We start from the raw sequence: 20,700 nt of genomic DNA, 5'->3' as shown, positions 1-20,700 counted from the left end.
ATTTCATTGTTTGCCTACAGGGCTGCCCTGAATCCTTGATCCCATTCCATCATAATACAAGCAGCAATCATTTTTTCTTCAAAGGATGAAGTTTGGCCACTTACGGGGAAAAAAAAAAAAAAAAAAAAGAAAAAGGAAAGGATATGCCTCTCCTAGCTCGGAAGGTCTTTACTAGGAAAAACCACCATTTGGGGGAGATTTGCAAGGACACGTTTAAGTAGTGGTTATCAGGAGCTGGGAGGGTCTGTGAGAGAAAGGTCAAGTCTATACATATCCTAAGCATTTGCTACTTGCTGTTGCCAGGCAAAGGTTAGCAGGCTAAATGAACCTTATGTCTAACCCCATGTGGTATTTTTTGTGTTCTTATCTGAACTCCTGTCATGCTGAGCAGAGCAGCTCACACCTGACATTTTTCCCTTCATGGCCTTTTAAGCTACTAAGTCTGATTGGTATAGCGTCCTTAGGGAGTGGGAAGACGCGGGGCAGGGGGGAGAAGAGGGCAGGCGTTTGTAAGTCAGGAAAAGGATATCTCACCCTCATAAGCTTTCAGTCATCTGCATGGCTGTTTCTCTCCATCCCTCCCCTCAGTGACTAAAGTCTGAGGTGACAATCTGACCCTCAGTCTTCAGGATCAGCGATTTTGGTGGCTGCCTGTGAAAAAACCCCCACAACTCTGTTTGTTAAGGAAACATTTAAATCTAAGTTTTTAATCACATGTCAGGACACTCAAAGTTGAGGTTGCCACAGCAACACTACAATAAAGCTGTTTGCACATAGTAGTTAGTGAAATGCACAGTTTAATTAAAAATTGTCTCGATTATCTGACAACTTTCAACCCCCCAAATTCTGTTCTCTCCTCCACCCTCTCTGAATTGTCGTCCAAATGAGGGGAAGGACAAGAGCCGCGGTGGCAGAGCCAGGCACTGCGCTGCTGCATACAGGGTCTCAGTTTGGGTCATGGTGATGGAGGCTAGTGCAATGCACGCAAAGTTTACTTTCCACCTGGGCAGATCTGTAAAATCACCATGACTTTGCAGAAACAAAAGGTTTGTTATAGCTTAGGTGGAAAAAAAAAAACCAAATTCTATCCTGCTTTCTGCTACTACGAAGGATTTTTCAGTAATCAGCTTCTGACACAGAAGTAGGGATGTTCTGGGGACACAAAGTGTGGAAGGATGCAGAGAGGAAGGGAGAAGAGCATTGTCCAGTGGTTAGAGGTTCTCAAGTGGTAAGTAGGCTCACTGACCAACAGCGACATGAGTAAGCTGATCTGTCTCAAAAGAAAAGAAACAGGGGTGATACTGATACAAACTGCAGAACGATACTGTGGCGCTCAATTTTTATAGGTAAGGTGCTTTGGGATCCTCAGTGAGAAACTGTTAGAGAAATGTCTCATTAGCGTGGCGAGGTGATTTTGCCTTGCGCTTCGAGCAAGGCAGGTGTCACTTCACGTCGTTCCTCATCTCCACGGCTTCTCCCTGCTTGGCTGGTACCTGCAATGTTTTCCCGTCCCTTGGTGAATTGCTGGTGTCCCGCGCCAGCAGCGGTAGGTTAGCACCCGACTCAGGCCCGATGTCGTTAGAGCAGCAAGACCTGGTAAGTGTTGGGCCATTCAAAGGCCCTTCAGCATTCATCTTCCCTCCTTCCATTTTCCAATCTGAGGTCAGAGCCTCCTGCTCCGTAGGCAGCAGCAACGACGGCAGAGCAGCCCTTTAAAAGACCGCAAGAGAAGCAGATTTGACGTGGACTCACGGGGAAGGAGCCAACAGAAATGAGAAGAGGCAGCCAAAGGTCGCTCTGGCCTGCCAGCTGTAAAAAGAATCCAAGTGACATGGCAATAAAATCCAGGCTTGGGAGCAACCTCCTCCAGCTCCTAATGGTGTTCTCGCTTACCCCTCCCCACTCCCGCCTGCTGCCTGCATAATGCCGGCACGGAAGACGTAAGGCAGCCGGCGGGAGGTATAAGGCAGGGAGCAAGGGTTGCACAGAGGGAGAGGAAGCTCTGTCTGGCAAAGGCCAATGATGATGGGGGGCAGCCACTGCAGGCCGCTGAGATCGAGCTTTTTAAGTACATTTCAGCATAGCACGTTTGCTCCTAAGAAATCTAATATCCTTTGGGTCAGTGCAGGCCAACTGTTAGATATAAAGAATTCATAGCACTTGCAATCCCCAGATGAACCATTTTCAATTCTTCATGTTTCTGAAAAAGCGTTGTGTCGATCTATCAGCCGTGGCTGTGCTGCATAACGAGGGCCGTCTCCTGCCTTAATGCCAAAGTGTAAATATTGCATTGCAGCAAGCAGCAGTAGATAATGCATAATAATGAGCTGGGTTTGTTATGTGATGTGCTATCGAGAGCCCTTGAAAACAATGCATCAGCTTAAAAAAAAACAGAGAAAGAGAGAGAGAGAAATATTTTCTCCAGAAAAAGAAAATAGCCTTTGTGCTGGGTGTAGAAGTGAAATAATCATTTACAATTCTGAAAAATAGATGACATGGTCAGAAACATGAAGACAAGGATAAAAGACCAATTCTGATCTGATGAGCCATTGGAGTCGTCAGTATAAATTCACTTAGACACCAGCAGAGCTCTAAGCAGAGTTGAATTTTCATGCTGGAAAGATGGATGTTTTTATATAGTCTCCTCGCTCTTACTTAATGGGACAGGAATTCTAGTCTCAGCACATGATTAAACATGATGAAAAGAAATATTGTTTGAGCCAATAGTAATCAAGTGATAGTTTCATGATTTTCATAGTTAATTTTTCCAGTTCTCATCAGTAATGCATTTCTCCTCTCTCAAAAGGCAAGGTATAGCACTTTAATGGCTGTCAATCATCTCGTATTGTAAGCTACAAGTACTTTAGGAATTACTGAACCAGTGCTTGGCAGAGGCTAACAAAATCACATCAATGCAGTGTGAAGAATCTGATTCGCGTATCTTCATCCAAGAATTTTAACAATACGGGCCAAAATGAAGGGCAGTTTGCTCTCTTCTTAATGCATATTACGTTAAAGTGTTTGTGGCAGAAAACAAGCTAACGACTAATGTTCAAGTTTCCCACTGCCGAGGAGATGCGATGTTTGCAGGTACTTACGTGAATCCCACCTGGCTCCCCAGTGCTCTCTTAAAGGTCCCTTGCCTGTACAGCTCTTAGCAACTCAGATGGGACTGAGCACTGACAAGTTGCTAAACATCATCAGTTTTCACTGTAAGCAGTGGGAACTGATGGAGCTCTGCATCTTTCAGGATTCAGTTCTGAAGGTGCCAGTAGTTTTATAATTCAATCTACTAAGAAACAGGCTGAAAAACCATTTCATACAGATCAACACACAGACTAGGCAGCAATATCTCTTACTCTAAGCAAGGCAAGGACCCATATGCCAAAGGCTCTGCAATATATATTTTTTTCACAGGCTGTCATAGTGCTGTTTCCAGGTGTTTATTCCCTTCTGAGGTATCCAGAAGAACAAGAATTTGGTAGGTAGACCAATCTTTAAAGATTTTCTTAATTAACTTTGCACAGAACAGAAAGGTTTGTACTAACCCGGTTCAATCCCAGGAAAACCCAGACAGTCCAACAGTACCTAAATCTTTGGAACATTTGTACTAAGTCTGGGATTTGTCTCATCTAAATTTAACCATCTAAGATTTAGACACCTAGCCTTTACCCATCGTCTAGGTTTCCTCAATAGTGCAGAGAGATAGGTATATTAAAAGCAAAACTCTATCTCTTTCTTTTGACTGTAGAGAGAGCCCAGAAGTCTACTTTAGGCAAATAATAAATCAGCTAATCACACTACAAAATTCTTCTGCACTCCATTTTAAAACTTTCAACATAGATTTTCTTTTCCCCAGCACATGTTAAATAAGAATACAATGGAGTGAGAACACCTACTTTGTAAGAACTCCAAAAACTTATCAGTCTCAATCTTAAAAATAATTATGTTGATTGTTTATAGTACTTTTGTCAAAAATCAAGGATAAACAGCTTAAAAAAAAAAGTCAAGACATGAGTCAAGACTGATGCAATTTATAACTTCTAGTATGGAGATCAAATACTGCAACACAGCACAATTTCCATAGCCACATCAAACTAGTGTATTTTGTATATTGGATTGGAAATGAATTGTTTATTATCCTGCATATTGCTATATGTTAGCATGACCTACTACTAGAGACTTCTAATTAGACAACTAATTTTGAATCCACTCAGGCATTACACCATTGGAACATCTGACTTGAATGTTGGTATTTTTGGAAGAGTTTACACAATGCGTGGAGGGGCATGTAAGCAGAAGTCAGTAAAATGGAAGGTGAAAATACAGGGGTATGAAAACTTAAGTTAAAACACGGAGAAAAGAGCAGGGAGGGTATGGAGCAATTACTCTTCTAGTAAGAAGGATTATCATGGTCAAATCTTGGACCTGGTCCCTGATGACACATCAAGCTAACACACAGTCATAGACCAGTGCATGGCAGTGCATAGTTCTCTAGCAGACAGGACCTCAAATTAGGACGTGATTTTTGCAGACCTCCTCTGTCACTTGGACAAATCTTTCTCCGCTTTCATTCTGTGAAAGAGAAATGGGAGTTTTCAGTTTTGGAGGGATTTGAGAAAAAAAAATTGACTAATTCTTTTCAATGTCTTCAGCTGTAAGAGTGTATAATCACTCAAATATAGAATATCTTTTACCCAACAGTGGCAAAGTTAGTCCATCACCTCTCCTGTATCCCTGTTTACTTTTTATTATGTGAATCTTCGTATAACAGAGAACAATCAGTACATATAGGCTACATCTTTTCTGGTGCGTTCATCTGAGCTAAACCAGAATAAAGTTCATACTCCATCCTGCATCCTAATTCAGTGCTTAACCAGCTTTGAAAATTTATTTACAGTATCAGAATTTAGCTACCATCTTTATTCTGCTAAGCAAGACACATTTTGGAAACAGAACCATTTTCAGTCCTGAACACTTTTCAAAGACCTTCCCATAATTAAAAACACAGACAGCTTTCAGATACAATGTGAATATGGAAAACAGTTCTTCAACTTCACTAAGGGTAAGCAAACATTTTATTATCCATTGATCTTTGCATATAGATTGTGTGAAGCACCAAATCATCTCCCTGGAGTGTTTTATCTGATGAAAAAAAGAAAAAAAAGATTTTTCTCTTACTCATTGTGACTGAAATAAAGAGAGATATCTGATGTCACAGATACAGATTTTTAAGTTATCCATGAATACCCTTAGGTATTTCAAAATTACCATTTCTGTGCCTTAATATCATTTTAGTGTTCATTTTTGTGGCAAAAAATTCTTACATTACACAGCCTTCTGTGATTTGCACTGGTGAAAATGTAGGTACTAGTAAATTGGTAACAGTTTCAACTTGCCTGAAAACTTATTTAGGCATTTAGTTCTGTATTTAAAGCACTCTGGATTCTGTCCAGTGACCATTGCTGTGAGTGTAAGGCTTACATAAATTCACATATGCCTTTAAGGGAAAAATAGGCCTTGGAAGTGCTAAACATCCGTAGAAATTAATGAGTTCTGTTTAAAATAGTGGCAAATATTCATCTGGGAAACTAGACATCATTTGGATGACTTAAGACCAGCTTCTATATTAAAACAAAAGAGAGTTCACTGCTGGATTCTAAGAAAATACTGAAGTTTTGTGCTCAAAACATACACTTAGAAGCCAAGAAATCTTCAGTTTTATTATCAGTTCAGCTAATGACTCCCAAGGTGGTCACAGGAGTTTAATACATCTCTCTCTGTCTTTGTTTGTATATCTGATATTTACTGTAGTACATTACTAGCATGAGAAATAATTAAAATGGAGGGTACATTTGCTTTCTCTTGTAAATGTCTCAGAAAAAAATAAATAAATCTGTTATGTCAAAGCCAAAATTGAAAAACAAATAAAAGCGATTGTAAAATATTTTATGTAAGGAATATTTTAACTCAAATTTTGCACTTATCAGAAAGATGTTCATTACATTTCATTTGAAGAAAAAAAAAGAAAAATAAATCAGAATGAACCCTTTCTTGAAAAAATACTTAATTAAAACAAGAACTTTTCAGTGAATTGGTGTTAGTGTTTGAATCCCAGGACCACTTCTAGCAGGTATTAATTTTTGAATTTCATGAAATTATTTTGTTACTGCAACATTGGTTTTACCATTCATTATTGCTCTGCCTGGGAGGAATGAAAGAAATATTACTGTGAAAAAAATGTATTAAAAAGGTAGATTTAGCTAGTCATAAAACATAGACTAAACAGTGCTTATTAATTAAAAGTTTCGGGTGGTAGTGCTGTTTAATATTTAGCATCTGCAGACACAAATTTATGGCTGACAGTATGACAGACATAAAATTAAATGTATTTATAAAACAAGTGGAGAAACTATTGTCCTCAAAATACCTTCTGTCAGAAAATACCCAGGTGTATAACTGATATAACGAGTAATACTGGGTTTGAATTTATATTTGTAGAAAAACGGAGTACAACTCTGTATCAAACTGCTTTTGTTGTCAATAGGCCCTGGAAACATCATGTGTCTTCCAGCCTTGCCAAAAGGAAGGCTAATAGAGAAAGAAAAAGATGTTCCTTTGCTGTCAGAGTGCATCACGCTTCTTTTCCATCCTGCAAAGTGGAACCTGTGGCTTGAGGAGCTCTGATTGTCATATTGGGCAATTGGGCAATTGCTAGTGGTTTCACAAGGCATTTATATGAATGTCTCCAATGAGCTGTGAGATAGCGTGAGTTCATCTGCAGGCTGCTGGACCAATTCCAGGCATCAGTCGAGGTCAGAAGCCTATAAAATATTTAAATTGCCTTTTTCATCTCTAGAATATCAAGGCAAGTAGCTGCACACTCTAGAGAATGAGTACTGTTACCATCCGATGAGTCTCTGTGTATCACAAGATCTTATACATTTAGTGAAATCGTTGCTTACACAGCGATTTCCTTTCCCGCACTCTAACATAGAGTATTTTATTAACAGAGTTTGAGGATTTGTCAGGATACCAGGACCCCAATCTTTCAGATCCAGACTTCAATGTAGATCATGTTTCATGATATCATATCCTACATAAGAAAGGTTCCCAAGGTGAATATTAAAATATGTAATGATGCACAGGAAAAGTAAAGCAAGCTGCATGCCGATACTCTCTTATCCATTTCAATATTCAGACAACTCTATCTCTGCCCCTGGATGAAGCATGCAGAACAAACTTGAAAAGAAACACAAAACAGTCTTGGGTCAACCAGTCAATGGGCCTTTGACAGCCAGTGTTGGATCTTTTTCTTCAGAAGTGTCCAGCCCGGCATTCAGAATTCCTATTGATGTGTCCACAGCTTCATCAGAGCCACGCAAGATATCTAAGTAGTGTCAGACTTAGTGGAGATGGCAGCTGAGTATGTTATACCGATACCAGCCACCAACGATATTTTGAAAATCAGGGTGTTTTAGTGACGGTGTAGGAACTTCTGTCAATGTCAAATTCTTTCCTGTTTTCAAGCTGTACATTGGGTAAATTCTTAGGCGAATGATAATTGTTCTGACTTTTGCAAATGAAATTGTTTATAGGGTTGACCTGATCTGGAAGCATTTTTCAAGGAGGCAACAGTTGACAGTAGGATCGTCTTGTGTTAGCTGAAGTATGGAAAGCATTTCTCCTAAACTGTCCATTATTAAGACAGGACCAAAGCAGGAGAAAATATTCATAGGTGGGCAACAGCAATGCTGTGACTTAACCAGAGTGCCTGATAAAACCTAGAGACTAGCTGTAGGTTTCCTGAGTTCTGTTCCGAGTCCCTGATCACAAAACTCAAGTACTTCTCAAAAACTATATTTCATAGGTGGTTCTAGAGAAAAGCAGACTGGTCAACACAGGAAAAGCAGCATTTAGCAATCTGAGCAAGCCCTGGGTATAATGTGGGGGAAGCAAGGATATAGCTCAATGATTTAGAATTCATGTGTTATAATAGAACAACATGATCATTCAACGTGGCAAGAAAAAGTTGATTTTTATGGCCAAAACAACACTCCACATAAAATTCTGACATATCGATTTAACACTGTTATTTGCTTCTGCTCTGGATTTTGGGACTGACGCTGTTTATGCATTTTCAAAAACATCTCGAATTAATATTCAGTGTTTACTAAGCCCATTGGATTTCCTGATGTAATTTGCATTAGCTCATGGCAGCAGGGGCCTCAGGAGAGCCAGTACCAAAGAATTAAATAGTAAAACAAATGCTTTGATCTGTTAAAAAATAGGGTCTCCTTCACCTTTACTATATGATCATCTGTGAAAAGAAGCAAAACCAAATAAGTTACATCCATTCTTTATTCCATTACTAAATAAAACAATGTAGCTCTTGTTAAGAGAATATTTTAATGGCAGCATATTTGAATACCAGTGATTACTGAGTATTTGACAATTTTCTGCGATGAAATCTTCAGCCTCACCATGCTTGTTACTAAGAGCTTCCGAACCCTTTCAGCTAAGCCAAATATCCAACAAAGAAGGATGCGTTTGCAGCATTAAAAGGTGCTTTGGGACATCTGAGATTCAAGCCTATCCCAGAAAGGAACCTTTTTTGGTAACCTTTTTGATAACGTTGGAGAAGTTATTTAATCTGCTTGTGTCTGTTTTTTGTCTAGTAAAGGTCTTGTTTGTTTACAGGCTAGATTGCTGCAGGAAAGATTGGGAGCTGTTATATAAACTCATATCTGTACAGCAGATGCTAGGATGGGTCAATTCTGTCTATTAGGGTCATCTTCTTTTGCAAATAAATTGTGAACCTTGACCTTTCGGTTGTCACCCTAAAACTCCAACAGAAACAGAACTCAGAAACATTTATATTTAATGTTTCACATTGCCCTTGTGTGTGTTGCCTTCCATCTGAGAGTAGGATCGGCATTACAAACCTTACATGGTCAGAGAGAAGTTCCAGAAATCACTGAACCACAAAGCTATATGCTAAGGTTCCAGATCAAATGGTTTCTGTATGGTGGATCGGTGTGAGTTTTCAACATCAGTCTTGAATATCTGCAGATCAGTGAAGCCATACATCTTCAACTCAGCCCATGAACTGAAATTATTGAAAGCCATAACCTGATAAGGATAACCTGACAGCTGCTTTGTTGATAAGGCCACAGTTTCTACCATCAGAAAGCTGGAGATACATCACACATCTACTTTTGAATCTTTGAATTACATTGTGAACTAGGTCTTGGACCAAAGTCTTCACCAGGAAAACTTTACAAAAATATCTAGTAGTTTGTATCCATTTATATAGTTTGGGTAAGCATTCCATGTTCTCTCAATACCTTTCCTAGTTAAGTGAAGCTCTGAAAACTTTTCGTTGGACATGTTGATATTGGATGGCATTGCAAAGCAACTTCTTTTCTTTAATGAAAATAAGCTCTTTGTAGGGTAAGCAGCTTTTGCATTCATGAGACAATAGTTTAACAGTGATGTGCAAGTTAGGTGAATAATGAAAAGCATTGTCAAATGTATTTAAAAATACTGAGAAATTCATCAAATAAATTCTTCAATCAATGTTACAGTACCTATCTGTGTAGGTATTTCTACCAGCAGAGGTATGTGACAGCCTCTAGGGTAACCATATTTTTATTGTTAAATTATTAATGATGCTTTCACGCCTGAGGCCTTATGGAATACTACATAGCATCTTTTATCTAAGCATCTCATCATGATTCACAAAGATTAAGCATCAAAACATCCCTATGAAGAAAGTAGGCTGTACAGTATAGTTGTACTGTACTGAATTGCATACAACTGTAAACATAAACCCAGCACTCACTCAAATGAACTTGAATTTTTACGTCTTGTGCTTCAGGGGCTTAAATCTCAAACTGTCAGTTCTTGTCATTTGTGGACGAACCTCTAGGAGAAAAGGATGAGAGAGAAATTAAGTCTCAAAATCACTGACTATTCCACCAGTAGTCTTTTCTCTGGGACCTGAAGAGTTCACCAACAGATCTCCTTTTGCAGCACTGTACCAAGCTGGAAAATCACTGAAGAAGGGCTTCTTCTGAGATAGCTTTGTGGTAGGTGTTTAAACATATGGACAGTGCCTTTGATCTAAGTTTCTAGATAGAAGGGAAACCTGTCCTATGTTTTAATACACATTGCAGTTTTTGATGACCAGGTCAGTGGTATCAGAAACTTACAGTGCCATTCATATGAGTTTCATGATTCTTCCTTAATCTCTATTAAAAATGGGAGTTAATATATCCCAGAGTGGAGCTGAAGACTCAAATTTTAGTTTACAGTAATGAGCCTGACCTTCCCACTGTTTAGAGAGGGATGAAATGGTCCATTTTCTCAAGTGCTCAGTAAACTTGTGGGAACGGCTGATGTCACCTGCATATAGCATCCCTCCTGGTGATTGCAGTGAGACTTTCTGGTTTGAAAATAAGCAGACGCCCATTTCACTAAAGGCTTGAACTGAGGCAGGGATCTTAAATGACTTGTCTGAGCTAATAGGAGTCTGTAGCAGAAACTTTCCCAACAGTATGTTTCAGCTACCAGGCTGGTTTTGCTGTTTTCCTTTCTTTTTCTGTTGAAAGTGCCACCAGCCTGCCAACACTGTCTGAGCAGACCTAGGGAAGCAGAACATCAATTTTGTACACATATATTCCAGGCTCACTAGCATCTTGCCCTCAGCTTTTTCTCTTGTATGACAAGCACGATCAAAACTACAGAAACCAAGCAAAACAATACCCACAAAAATCTTGCCACACAGCCTTATGGAAAGAACTTCTCTGAACACAACAGGGAAGCAGTGCATGCAACATGCTGCTCTTCAACACAGAGGTTTCGTTTCTGATCTGGACAGTCAAGTTAGGAATTGTATCTGTGATAATAATGCCATCGGGCAGAGTGAAGCTATTTTTAAAAGAACTGCCTGCAGGCCAAAGGGTAGCCCCCAAGGGGAAAAATTATCAGCCCTGCCTTCTTTACATTTAAGCCTACAGCACTGTCAGGGCCTGATAGTACCGGCCGGCATTCATTTAGCATAAGCAAAGAGAAGTAAAAAATAAATACAGGAGAAAGATAAGTTTGCATCAAATGGACAAACGTCTCTGATTCTAGAGTTAACCGTTGCGTGGTTGAACCAAAGCCCAACATAAAAGAGATGGATGCAAAACTCATCTCCCTTGCACATCTACAACATCAGAAAACATCAGTTCCAAAGACGAATGTTTCTATGAAGATTTCAGTTTAAATAATATCAAGTGGATGCAAGCAAGAGCTTGCTGCCTAATTTTTAAACTGACAACACAATCTTCAAAAATCTTTCTCTCAGTTTGAAAATCCCCAAAAGAAGTAAAAGGTAGAAGTCTTCTCATATAACTTTTAACTGCCATGTTTGAGCTAACCAGTAAGATTATTATTGTAGTCAAAAGAGAGAAATAGGCAAATAGGCATTCATAGGTTCACGGGACTGAAGGATAAGTCAGGTTTGAAGGGACCTCAGAAGGTCATCTTGTCCAACCTCCTGCTTAGGGCATTCCCAGGATGCTTATAGTCTTACCCTAAAGCGGCGGTCTAAAAGGGTGAGTTACATTGCATCATGTAGCTGCTAATTCCCGGAGAGCCAGGGAAACTGGATCCTGTGTGGATGTCTGCATCATGGACATCTAAATGAGGCAAAATGAATCTCACCTCCTGTCCCGATCCAATGTCGGGGAAGGTTTCGATATGATCCCAAGAGCGAGATTAAGACACAAACGAGGTCAAATGCCGTATAGTCAAAAGAGTTTTTTATTATCAAAAGTATCAAAAGTGGAAAAATGGTAGCGATAGGATAGAATGGAAGAAAAGGTAGAAATTAAGCAAGCAGTCGGGATAGAGTTGCAAGGATAGTCACCACCATGGATCCAGCGGCGTCTCGTCGGTCCTCAGGCAAGCAGTCGGTGGTGGGAGTTGCAAGGATGGTCACCAGCACGGATCCAGCGGCGTCCCGTCGGTCCTCAGGCCAGCAGTCGGTGGTGCGAGTTGCAAGGATGGTCACCAGCACGGATCCAGCGGCGTCCCGTTGGTCCTCAATCTTCAATTCCTTGGTGAGGAAGAAAAGGCCCCCTCACCGCTTGTTTCTAGGGGTTCTTTATAGGGCATATTTCGATGATGTCATGCGCTGCAGGTTTCATTCATCACACAACCTTCGCGTGATCGATACCAGAAACCAATATCTTATCAGCTCCAGCCCAGTTTCCTCCCCTGGATGCCTCAATGGCCTGGTAATCGTCCTTATGGACAGAGGAGTGTCCCGACTTAAACCGGCCATCTTGGAGACAAAGGGCTCTGGATGAGCAGTTCACAGTTCCTTGATGACAGCCCAGTCCCTCATACCTAACAATCTTTGAGGCAAATGGTTCGAGATAACAATTCAGCCTCTTACACCTCCAATGCCTAGTTACAAGGTGTTTCTGCAGATCAGAGGTCAGAGCAGGAATAAGTAGGAATTCTGCAGAAATAACTCAGCTTGGCCAAAGGTAAAGTAACACAGTAGAGAGCTACAGGACATTGTAGGCAAAGGAATAAGTTGCTTCACATGAAATTTTTTACGATCACAATTTGGTAAGTGCAAAGTGACAGAGGGAGTTCCCCTAATTTTGAAATGCAGAATCCCAGACTTTCTCTGCAAGCAAAGCAGGTCCAACAACCGTTAACAGCAGTTCTAGCAAGTACTTGCACTTTGGACTCTTATTCTTTAAAGGCTGATTTGAAACACTTACAAAGCTCAGCCTGGCTAGATTAAGGCTGTGATTTTTAGAAGCTAGTTGGGAATCCTGAACCCAGTCCCAACGGCAATCTAATGTGACAATAAAGCACTTTCTATTGGTAAGTGGTCCATTAAGATGGCATGCTTAGTATAAAATTCTGGTCCTTGTACCACTAAGTTGCTTTATTGTCACAGCTTGGCATTTTGCATTGGTTAACCGCTACAAAGAAAGAACAGTGTATTTTGAATAGACTATCTGAGACACAAAGAATTAACATATGTTTGCTTCCAAACTCTTTTCTACAACTACAAAACAATATTGACTGCAGACCCATAATTAATTTCCTCTGAACTTACTAGTCAAACAGTGTTGATTTAAGATACTGATGATATTTTCCAGCAATTGGTCTAGAAAGGGACATGGGGACAGAGTAGACTCTTGATGTTAAATGTTGAAACTTGTTTCTTCTATTGCCTTTTAAATGGCTGCATTCACTGACACAGGTCACTGAAGAAATTTTGTCATTTAAATAGTTAAAGGAACATTAATAAACACACCCTCAAAGAGTTCTGAAGGTCACAAACCAAAAGCAAGTTCCCAAACACTAAGTGCAAGAAGAAGAAATAGTGGATCATTTCTTAGCCAATTAGTACCTACTTAGAAGCTTATGCCCTGGTGTGCACATGTAACTCTATTTAATGTTAATGAAAGTTATGTGCATGCTACAGAGAAGGCTACACTTCTTAAAAGAGGTTGTTCAAATTGCTTCCTACAGATACAGGTCAAAGATTAATCATTCAATTTGGCTTCCTCTGCATTACAAAAAAAAAAGAAGAAGAAAAAAAAAAGTAGATATTAACAACAATACATAGTGCTTAACTGCAAGAGCTGAAGCTACAAGTATTATTCCTACTATATTTTTGTCAAGTTTTCGAGCCATCAATGCCATTTTATTTCCCGAGTAAAAGGAAAAAGTGACAGATTGTGATGAAATGTTGAGGTTACTTGCACAAGTGTAAAGAGAGCTCAGAATCTGGAGATTCATTTGTCATTATACATGATTTTGATTCTTGCACTGATTAAGTAAACAGAAAAAAAGTGAAACTGGAACAGACGGTCTAAAGACTTCAATGATGCATAAGCAGTAAGAGATTAGTTCTGTTTTGCTGGATTTGAGTAGCTCTACTAGGCAGATGTAGAGTTAAATAAACTGATACAGTGCTTATAATTGGACATCAGTGGCCTATTCACCACAACAGACACAAACGTAAGCCCATCAAAGCATTCTTCACTAGATTTTATTTCTATTCACATATGTAGTTCTTTTTTTTTTCTGTACTCAGATGTAACCACTAACTGCACCTGAGTGGCAGGAATAGAGCACTCAGTTTTCTGTTATCTTTGTCTTATATGGTCATTTACATTTGGACTTGATGTTTGAAATGCCACCTAATCAGCTCAGTAGCTAATCAAGGCAGTAGCCTTGTATTTCTACTTTCAGTAGGCATAAATGACCAAAGCAAAACGCAAGAAAGAGGAAACAGGAGTTATTAATCATATTCTAACATAAACACCTTCTTTTGGTCAGATGAAATGTACTTTGAAATTATTATGTTGAGGAGAAGGAAAGTCTAGATAGGTAGTTCAGATGATAGGGACACACAGCCTTCACTTTGGATTTGATTTAGTTGTCTGAACCCAGGCTTTTAATGTCATTTGAAATGCCCTGGGGTATTCAGAACATCTGTGCAGGCCTGGAAGGTGTAATGCAAGATGCATGGGAGAACCATACCTTTGTGGGAGGGCAGATGGATGTCAGATCCTGGGAAATCTGAAATAGCATCGGATACCTATGTTTGAGTAACCATGTAGAAGTCTCAGACACATGCATTTTGGAGTATACATAGCCATCTGTATGACAGCTGTAAGTCTAAGATCTTTCATAGTAATTGGAGATCTATGGCCTGACTTATTTACTTACACATGGGCACAGAGTGATGTTTGAAATGCCTTGGTGTATCTCCAGCCGCCGGTCCAGAAGGATGTGGATCTTCCATATGTTCTATGGCATAGCTGCCAATACCAAGCTAAAGTTTTGGACACCTTAGTTCATATCAAACAGCATTAGAAGTTTGAATATCTCAGTGAGTGGAATCTCTAGTCAATACACCTAAGGATAGCTTTGAAAACTAATAATCTCAGTCAACATATATTTGGTCATTTATGACAAAAGAAAAACAAAACACCCCCCCCCCCCAAAAAAAAACCAAAAAACCCTTCACTGAGAGTATTGATTAGAGGTCCATTGACTATAATACCCTTAAACACCCAAAGTAACATGTAGACACCTCAATGTACACACCTATATTTGTGAATCTTAGCTGTGCTCTTTATCCTCTCACTCAAATTAAATTAACTGAATCCAGACTGAATGCTGTTTGAGATGTCTTAGTTCTCTGTAATATATTAGATTATCCCCTTTCCTGGGCATGCATGCCATGCCCCTCTAAAGACCCACTAGAGCATATTTGCTGCTTCTAGATTTTTGTGTTCTACTTTTGCCAGTTATCTATTGCAGAAGTTGTGTCAGAACCATGATTACATCATCTGAGGACCCAGATAACGACCCTAATCAAGAATAACACTGGCTTGGTAACAATAAGAATCCTACAGCACTGTAGAAATGACTCTTCCTTGCACACTTAACAGTCTATAGAATAGTGATAGCTTGCATGAACAGGGAGGAAAAAAAAAATGGGGTTTTGTTTGTTTGTGTGTTTGGGTTGGGTTTTTCCCCTAAGAGGAGTAATGGTAATGTTAACTAATTTGTTGGAAAGATTTCATAAGGATTTGATGGTAGGGTTTCGGAGGTGTTTAACTTCAGAATAGGGATATGGCTGCAGAAGACAGGTAAGCAGGGCGTAAGCATGGGGCTGGGATTGTACTAGTGATGACATAGATTTATACAGCAGGAGGAACTATAGGCTGGCACGGCAGGGAGCAGCAAGAAAAGCTGACGTACACTCATAATACCTGAAACATGCTCTCATGTTTGCTTCTATGTCTGCTGATGTCGTAAGTCACAGCTGTGAAAGGGTGGAAACAGAAGGAAACCATGCAGTTGTCTCCTCTCAGGACTTTCATTCCGTAGTCCAGTTTCTGTGGTCTCACACTTCCAGTCATGCCTTGTGAGATCTTGTCCCTGCACTCTGTTTGAATAGTTGTCTTCTACGTGATCAGCCTGGAGCTAAGAAAGACAGTGTGCTAAAATAGTCAAAAGTTGTTCAGGTGAGGTCAGAGAGATCTGCTAGAGACAACAGAAATTTTTGACAAATGGTACCTAAATGAAAATGTTTTGCTAAGCATCAAGGTTTGAGCTGATAATTCTTCTGTTATTCACAAAAGGACACCTATTTGGCAGCCAAATCTTTAAGGACAAAATTCTACCCTATTTTACCTCCATGCAAACCCATATTTTCAAATAAGAAAGGCAGTTTTGTTCTTAATGAAAAACAAGAACATTATAAAAAAGGAAAATAATAGGCTAAGAAAAGCAGTCCTAAAAACTACCATATCATCTGAGTGTTTTGCTTAAAGTCATTTGGTATTTAGATGCAAAGTATTTTTATTCCCATGATCCCATAAAACCTGCATCATATTTCTATGATGTCTTTACTTTGCTCTTCACTCTTAATGTAAAATTAACTCCAGCTAGACTGCTGAGCTTCTTACTAATATTCTCAAATCAGCCCCAGTTTTGCATTTCAGAATCTCTATCAGCTCTGCAAAACCTCGTCTCCTGAGGGAAGGCAACAGTTGGCATTTTTAAAACCTAGAAGCAAGTGTTTGAGTTTGATGAGGCTATAAACTTGCTGACTGATGTTCCGTGCTCAGCAGGAGAACGGGTACAAGGAACAAAAGAGTCTCCAAGGAAAGGCTCTGCTCAGTGTCCAGACCCAGTAAATCCTTTGCTGCTTCCTGAGGTTGCAAACAAGGCTGCTGATTACAGGCAGTTTTATCCCAGGGTCTTTATCACTCTTCCTGACAGTTTGAGATTATTTATCAGCAAGATCTAATACCTTAAACATTTTTGGCAAGTTGTCTTCTTGAAAACACTGGAAGAAACATTTGAGGCAGACAGACAACACAGTATTCCACAAGGGGAAACAAGTCTCTAATAAACCTGATATTTCTCTATGTAATATCCTATCAGTGATATTTCTGTAATGAAGCATTATTTGACAGATTCAAACTACAGCAGGATAACTTAGCATGGCTCTGAAAGCAAGCTTTCAAGCCTCAGGAGGTCAAACTGACTACATCTTTTTAATGGGTAGGCATGGAGCAAGGCAATGACCTAAGAGCTGTGAGAAATAAAGAAACATTCTGTCATTGCTGCCTTTCTGATTAACTCCCCGGCTTTCTCCTGTGATTACTGGAGATTTTCCAGTCAAGGAACACCTTCTGCCTGACACTGATACATGCTGCTTATGTGACATGAGAAAATGTAGGAAGTTGTCATCTGCTCTCTGAGTGTAAAAGAGTGTTGCTATAAAGGACTAGGTTTATGCTCTTGACCAAGCAAGAGGAGGAAAAAAGGGAAAAAGAAATTTTGCTGTTGATTGCAGTGGTTTAAAAATTTCATTGGAAGAGTAGCTTAATGTAAGAATTGGTATTTTCATACAATTCCAAAGTTCTTTGTCAGTACTACGGAAAAATGCACTCTTTCTGTGAGACTTTTGGGATTGCACAACACTGTAAGATGCTGGAAATGTGTCCATGGGTGTTTATTCCCAGGGACTGCAGCTCTCCTTACCAAAGCCACCTGATACTTTCCAAGCAAAGCTGTATACAAGTATTATGCAGCCTATTAAAATTAGTGGGCTAATTCACCTGTGCTGTGTCACATTAGTTTCTTGAAATGTGCTCTTTTAAATAAGCCAAGACTTATTGAGACTGTACAAGAGAGATGACACCTGGGTTGCACTCATGCCACTCGGAGACAGGGTTTGAGAAAGAGGGTTTTAATATTCTCTTTCTTTTGAAATGTAGGTTGGCATCTTTTTAGCAGAGGTGTCAGACAGATGAGATCTTCATGTAACCTCTTTGGTGAGTGCTTGAGGTTTCCTCTGTGCTTGTCTCAGCGAGTGTGATTCGGGAACGGATTAGGAAAGTCCTCTACAAACGTGTTCTGGGCAGGCTAACACCAGGGGTACAAACATTCCCAGCAAAAATCCAGGATGGATATGTGTTCACTCCTTAGGTACACTGAAACAGAGGGCATAGCTATTTCTGTCTAGCGATTAGGAGGGAGAAGATAGCTGGCATTGGAATCATCCAATTTAACACACAGCCGAGCACAAATAATCACCCATCTCCTGAAGGTTATGAGCCTTGTGACAGAGGTGATATACAGCATGGAAGGAGATGGACAGACAGATCAAGGCAATATTATCTTTTTTTTTCCTCACAGGAGCAGCACTTTCAAAATCTGACTATGCTGGTGGAACAATTATTTTAGCCAGGACTAAAACACAAGTGTGAGCACATAAGAATAGCCACAGAGAGAGGCAGGACCATATAGCCCTGTGAATCCTGTCTCTGAGACCATCTCACAGCAAATGTTTGGGGAAGAATATAAGCACATGCCAAGATGCGGTGATACATCCATGGAAACTGCAGTGCAGGTACTTCTGGGGAAAAGAGGGTGTTTTTAACAGACTTTACTGGATTTTCCTTCTATGGGTTTGTGAGGTTAGTATTTGATCCTGTGCATACTATTTTAACACCTGCAGCATCCAGAAGCATGGAGTTCACAGATGTGCTCAAAAACTTTACATACTCTGTAAAAAGAAAGTTCTGTTTCTGTTTAATACTTCATAGTGTCACTGAGTGTCTTCTAGTTCTTGCTCTGGAGGAGACAGCTAACAGTCAATCCCTATTTACAGTTAACAGTCAATCCCATGACACTCAAGGTTATGGAGATTTCTATCATACCACATTCGGTCATCTTTTTTGCATACTAAAGGATCCCAGTGCATTTAGCTGCTTCTCACACAGAAACCATACCACATCTTTGATAACGCTTTGTCGATTTTCTCTCTGCCCATTTTACTTGTAGTATATCTCATCTGAAAAGGAGAGCCAGAACTGTACATAGACACATGATAGTTTAATAAAGAATAGCAAAATTTTCTTCATTGTCTTCTATGTTTTTTCTAATAATTGCCAAAATTCACTTTGGTTTTTAACCACTCCTAAACACTGATCAGATGTTTTCAGCTAAGTATTAATTATAAGCTCAGGATTGAATTTCTGACAGTGCAAGTCGGTTGATCACGGTATATGTAAAGTTGACTCTTTTCTCTCAAGTGCATTTCTTTGCATTTATCAACACTGAATTTCATTTTCATTTGTCATTTATCCCTAGTTATTCTGTAGTTTCCTATTATCCTGAATGCCTTGAAAAACACAGGTGACCAACCACCTCCACTGCTATTTGCAATCTTATCCAGAACACATATGTTGAATAGAGTCGGTCTTGATGTAGCCTGGATGAGACATTTCTAATTCTTTTCTTACCCGTTGTGAAAGAACAAAACATGAGAAACACTGTTCTCTGCAAAGAAGCTCTTCACATTTCTTACAACTGAAATGGGGTAGATTTGTTACGTAAACTCTATGACATACTTGGAAAACTCTATTGACATTTGAAGGTCCAATTGATTCCATTTGCTATTAAACAGGTGTCGGTTTCTTTTAAGGTATCCAAACTGTGCTGACTAAACTGCCGTTACAGAATTATTACCAAAGTTACTTATAGAACAATTGTCCTAGCAAGGAAGTGACAGCAGTCTGGGAACAAGATCTCTTACCTCACTCATGTCCATATCAGGCCATTTTATGGCAAAAATTGAGCCTGTCAAGATAACAGGAACAGCACAATTAGAGGTAATTAGCCCAGCAGGAGAGTCATTGCCACAAAGGTGTCTGGGAAGTTGGCAATCTGAGAAAGGTCAAGATAGTCACTTGAAATGGATATATAATTTGCCTATTTAGATCACAAGCTCTTCTGGGCTCACAGAAAGTCAAGTACAATGACCTCTTTTTGGGCCTTGGAGTGCTAGAATGAAAAAATGCAAACATATTTAATGATAAATATAATGATAAAGGTGACCCCCAGTGAGGAATCTGAGCTAGGTGAGGAGGATATTTTCTTTCAGGGGCCATGAACTTAGTGTAGACATAATAGACTAAGTTTCAGGAGATCATAATCACTTTAAAGGAACATTTGATTATGGATTGCAAGGTTTGGCCTTGTTTAAAAACAGCAGCAGTCAAAGTCTTCATCCCTCGAGCATAATGCTGTAAGCATATACTTGCATTTACTCCTACACTGTTAGTTTATTAGGTTAATCGGACAGTAAAAGGCATTCCTTCCCTTATGAAAGTTCTGCTGTTTTATATTTCAAGTTTGGCATCTTGACCTTGGGTGTTGAACTTTGCTCCTTTCCTGTCCCATGACAGTGTGTAGAAGCAGTACAGCAAGTACAGTCTAACCCACTTGAAATAATCACCCTCAAATTGTGGGAAGTGGGGCAGTTATTCGCAAAGAAAAAGCCCGCATTAAAATGTACATTTGATGCTAACAAGTATAGCAGACAGCTCTATCACCCGTCAGGATTTCAACTGGCACTCCTCAAATTGGGCATCTTTCCCTTTGGTAGGCAATGGGACTAGTCGTGTGAGAACAACTCATTTGGAAGCAGTGACCTGGCCCAAGTCCTCTGGCACCACTTAACTCTCACCTAAGTCCTTGTACTCAACAGAGTCAGCGTGACTAATGGCTGCTGAAAGCTGCCATCTCCTTCAAAACTCTACCCCTGAAATGAAGACAAGCAGTTCTGTACTAGGCTAATAGAGATAA

This window comes from Aquila chrysaetos, chromosome 5, assembly GCF_900496995.4.
Source record: "Aquila chrysaetos chrysaetos chromosome 5, bAquChr1.4, whole genome shotgun sequence".
Taxonomy (NCBI): domain Eukaryota; kingdom Metazoa; phylum Chordata; class Aves; order Accipitriformes; family Accipitridae; genus Aquila; species Aquila chrysaetos.
Note: the sequence above shows the minus strand (reverse complement) of the source record.